Source organism: Dasypus novemcinctus, chromosome 10, assembly GCF_030445035.2.
Source record: "Dasypus novemcinctus isolate mDasNov1 chromosome 10, mDasNov1.1.hap2, whole genome shotgun sequence".
Taxonomy (NCBI): domain Eukaryota; kingdom Metazoa; phylum Chordata; class Mammalia; order Cingulata; family Dasypodidae; genus Dasypus; species Dasypus novemcinctus.
Window position 1 is genome coordinate 121,504,278 of NC_080682.1, and position 5,139 is coordinate 121,509,416.

At 37.1% G+C, this 5,139-nt stretch overlaps 1 pseudogene; it reads right to left on the reverse strand.

Moving 5' to 3' along the window:
* Window positions 1–951: 951 nt before the first annotated feature.
* LOC101431891 (S-methyl-5'-thioadenosine phosphorylase-like) lies at window positions 952–2,229 on the reverse strand (annotated as a pseudogene).
* Window positions 2,230–5,139: the final 2,910 nt, after the last annotated feature.

The following is a 5,139-nucleotide window of genomic DNA, read 5'->3' on the forward strand; positions in this document are numbered from 1 at the left end:
CCCCTCTTTTTCTAGGTCCCTCTGACTTTTTCTCTCTCCATCTGAATTTCATCCCACTTATAAAGTCTTATAAAGGACTCCAGTAACAGGATTAAAACTTACCCTGGTTGAGGTGGACCACAACTTAGCTGAAATAAATTCATCAAAAGGTCGTACTTACAATGGATTCACACCTACAGGAATGGATTAAGGTTTGTTTCTTTTTGGCTTTCAACATCCATTTTTATTTTTTTTAATTTAATTTAATTTTTTCATTTTTATTTTTAAAACAACTTTATTATTTGATTATGTTCAATTTGAAAACATGTGAAGATACAGGAAAACATAAAGAAAATAAAAATTATCCAATATGCCTTCCCCAAATCCAATAATGAAAGATTATATATTTTCCTTTCTAATCTTTTAATATGGTTATATGAATTTTAAAGCAAAATAGGTACCATACAATGCTTACATATCTTTTTCCCACTTTATACTACAAAGTGGCATTTCTTTAGGACATTAATAATTTTGTGAAAATATGACCTTCAGCTGGCTGCTTCAAAATCTAATTATAGCTAAATCATAATTTACCTTCAATTGTTGAATATTCAGATTGTTTTGAATTTTTGCTATTGTAACTTACACTATACTGAACACCCTTCTTTGTACATAATTCTTCATATGCATCTCCAATAGCTTTTTAAATATAAATTCTTAGAAATAGAGTAACCAGTTCAAAGGAATAAATATTTTTAAGCCTCTTGATATATTTTACCAAACTTCCCTCCAGAAAGACGGTACCAATTTAGTCACACCAATAAATAGCCCAAGAGTCCCATTTCTTCTTTGTATTCCTTGACAGAATAGGAAAATGGACGTTTCTCCTCCCGTTTTACTGTGTCAAATTTGTGTGTTTATGGATGAGATGGGGGATGATCTATCTCCTTGTCTGTTTTCTAGATTGTAAGATTTTCCCATGTGTTTACTGGTCAGTTGCTTTTCTTCTGGTTTTTCAAGCAGCCCAAATTCTGTAGAAGCAGTTGCCAATTTGTGCAGCTTCTTATCTTTTTTTATCGCATGTTCCTCTTAAGCGGGCAAGGGCAGGAAACCTGCAGGTACTTTCTGTGTTCCTTTGAGGTAAGCAGGAATTCCTCAAATGACCAGAATTACAAGTCTTCTTTTATCCTGGCAGCCATGCTATTTTAATGTTTAATAAAACAGAAAACTGGGCCATATTCTTCAGGATTCGGAGGGTTTCCGGCCATTCCATGAACCCCGAGGTTTGGTAGTGAGGAGAAACTTTGGCTTTACTTGCATTTTCTTTCAGTATCTTGAGGACCGCATCTCGTGAAACCACTTCCTCATGCTCCTTGCAGCAATCATGATCTGTTGCCTGGGAGATACTTGCATAGCAAATTCCCGCTTCCTTGGTGAGGACCACCTCTGGAACAGTAGTCATATCGATGACATCTGACCCCAGGTCCAGAACATGAAGTTTTCTGCTCGGGAACTAAAACGAGGTCCTCAGTTGTGAGCCCTGTGGCCTTGGTTTGACTTCAGAGTCCCAGCTTCTTGGCAGTCTCTATGAGGACCTCGCTCGTTTTGGGGCACAATGACTCAACCATTGGAACACGACCCACTCCTCTGGTCCAGGAACGACTTCATCATAGAAAGGCTTAGGCTTTGTGGTGGCCCTGTCCATGAACTGATCAATAATGACAATATTGCTGGGCTGAACCTCCTCCCTCAAGGAGCCACAAGCTGTGGTCACAATGACACAGTATAGCCCTCCTCCTTCAAGGGCCAGATATTCACCTGCTAGTTGACTTTTGAAGCCACGATGATGTGCTACCTCCCAAGCTTTGCAAGAAGGACACAACCAACATTTTTTATCTCCCCTCACACGAAGGCATTGGTTGGCTTGCCAAATGGAGTATCCACATATTTTTCGGCTCTTCCTTCTAAAATTTCTGGATCATTCAGGCCTGTTCCACCAATTATTCCAATTTGCACAGCTGTGGTGGGGCGGCGCTTGAGGCCACATGTGTGGGAAGAAGGCGCAGCACCGAGAGGCAGGGGGCGGAGAGGGAGCCTGGACAAGTGAACAGGAAAGCTGGAGCCGGCAGCTTCCTCTTCCTTCCAGATCTGGATCGGTTGGTTGTGTGATCTCCCCCACCCCCACTCCAAATAGAGGTACTTGCATCCCTCCCCTTTTGCAGACCTTTCGAATTCTCTGATTCTTTGCATCCCAGTAGTAAATAATATGTTCATAGCAATAATGACAGAGACTGGTTTTTGGGCACTTGTATCAGGCCATATTCTGTGCTTTGTATTTTAGGTCTGTTAACTTTCACAAGAGCCTTATAAGGAAGAGCAGCACTGCCTGCTCTGCCCAGTGTTAGCTGTGTCCTTGGCCTCATCTGTAAGATCAGGTCTGTCCACATTCCAGAAGTTCTCATGGGAGAAGCTGATCAAGGTTTGAGAACATGTTTTTTTCTGGGGTACATACAGTTCCAAACCACCACAGATGGTAAGTAAGCCTTCAGCAGAAATAGGCGTCAGAGTGGGTTTAGAGAGGTAAGTTTTAGGAACTTGTTAGGACTGAGAAGGCCTTAAAATAAGCAGGTGGCCACACGTAATGTCTCTGGGAAAGAAAACCTGGAACTCGGAGGAGAGGATGGGCATCCTCCCACCAAAGGGAAAGGCAAATCTGAAACTGTGCTTGGCTTCAGAGGATGATGTCTGTTTGGTATGATCATGACTGACATTCATTTCATGTAACAACTTAGATGTTCTAGCATTGGCTATAAAATCATTTTAGTGAATGAGAAATGGTTGGAGCAGTTGGCTTGAAGACCAAAGAAAATATAACTTGCCCCAGGCATTGTCTTTCGTAAAGAGAGAGACTGCTAACATTGTCTGTATTCCTGAAGATGCTTTACTCTTCACCCAGGACCCAAAATGGCGCATTGGCTCCTGCCAACTCACATATACTTAAGTTGTATTGTTATTCAAGAGTTGGAAACCCGTGGAGAGAAAGGAAAAGTTGGGTAGCACCAAACTTTTACTTTCTGAAGACTCTTTTGATCACCTTCCCCTGTTATTCCCTCCTGATCAAGAATTATTCTTCCCTTGACAATTTTCTCTCCCTGGAGCTCTTGATGTTCAAATATATCAAGTTGTATTATCTTAAGATCAAATCAAATTATACCCATGACCTATTTTTATTTCCAAATTTACAAGGTGGATCTTACAAGATCTTAAAAGGTACATGCAAAAAACATTAGTATCTTCTCCCAGACAGTTTTCATGGTTTCAAAATTTGTAAAATATAATTTCCTAATAGTAAAAATATATATTAATTCTAAGTAAGTTGTGTCTACTCTCACTGGGGCATAATTGCAAAAGTAATACATGCACATTGTAATAGAATTCAAGTTGAAGTTCCCATCTCATGAATTCCCTGCCCTGCCCCACCTCAACAAGTATATTCCCTCCAGGTTATGACTGTTCATAACTGTTTAGTGTATATCTTTCCAGACCTTTTCTATTTCTGTGCACATTCAATCATAATATATAGTACACATATATGTACATACATTCATATATATGCTTATAATAGGTAATGTATGTCATTTTTAAAAAGAAACATGGATAGATGTATACATATTTTTCTGACTCTGGCATTCTTCAATCAGTAATAATCCATGGATATTCTCCACTTCAGAATGAACCGATCTCCTCAATTTTCTGATAGCTTATGTGTTATTTCATGGTTTGGATGTATCATAGGTTTTAACTGCCCCTTTTTTGATAGACATTTAGGTTGTTGACAAGAAACTACATTTAAAATAGGCATCACTTACTGGGATGCTAGTCATGGTGCAAATTAAGTCAGCGGGGGAGTGAAAAACAAATCCACTTCAAATTCCTGTTTTGTAGAGCTTGCTTAAATTTGTTGTTTGAAATATTTGTTCATTTGATAATATCAGTGATGGCAAAGATGAGGGGAATTGATCATTCTCAGATTCCTTGTTGGGAAGGAATTTGGCAATATCATGAATTCTAAAAATGATGTTATCTCCTTTTAACCAGTAATTCCATTTCTAGGAATTAATCCCAAAGTAATAATCAATGTTGTTGAAAGATTTACGGATATTTAATGGCCTTTTTATAATAGAAAGATGGAAAAATATTGAACAACCATGGTTAAATAAATTACAGCACATTAAAATGACTGAATTGTAGTGTGCAGCCAATATAACAGTGTTTTCAAAGAATAATTGTATGAAAAATGCATATAGTATAATGTAAAATGAAAAAAACCTGATATACATTGTCTCATGAAATTTTTTTATATTTTCTGTATATTTCAGTTTTTACATAAGAACCATATATTTTCTTTTACATAAACATGACTATAATAATCTGTGTTGGAAGACATACAAGGTGTTCATGAGAGGATCCCTTAGCTCCTATATGCTTACATGACTTATAGAAATTAAGGTATCTAGGGGCGTCTTCAAACATGAGAAACATCATTTTATGCCAATTTTTGTGGTAAGCTTGGACTACAACCACAGCTGTACTGGATAATACCCCTGGGGAAGGTAAATCCCACTTTAAGATGATTAAAGACCATCGTGCCTAGGCTGCATTTGTGGAGTTAGATTTCCTATGCCTTTTATTTTTTTTATTTAAACATTTTTTTAATGAACAAAATGAGATACGTTCCTTTATTAGAGGGTTGTGGGTTTACACAGAAATCATAAATAAAACACAGAATTGCCATATACTATCCTATTGACACTTTGTATTGGTGTGGAACATTACAATGGATGATAGCACATTTTTATAAATGTATTATTAATTATAGTACATGGTTTACCATATCTAAGCCATGTAATGAAATTCCATGTTTTTTTTTTTTAATTTTCATTTGGTTACCTTACATACAATCTAACATGTCCTCCTTCAAGCACATTGAAATCTATGTTTCAGTGTTCCTAATCACATTCACAATGCTGTACTGCCATCACTATGATCAATTACCAAAAATATTTCCATCATTTTTTAAAATGCATTTTTATCTTTTTAAAAAGACACTTAGATTACATAAATGTTATATAAAAAATAAAGGGGATTCCCATATGTCCT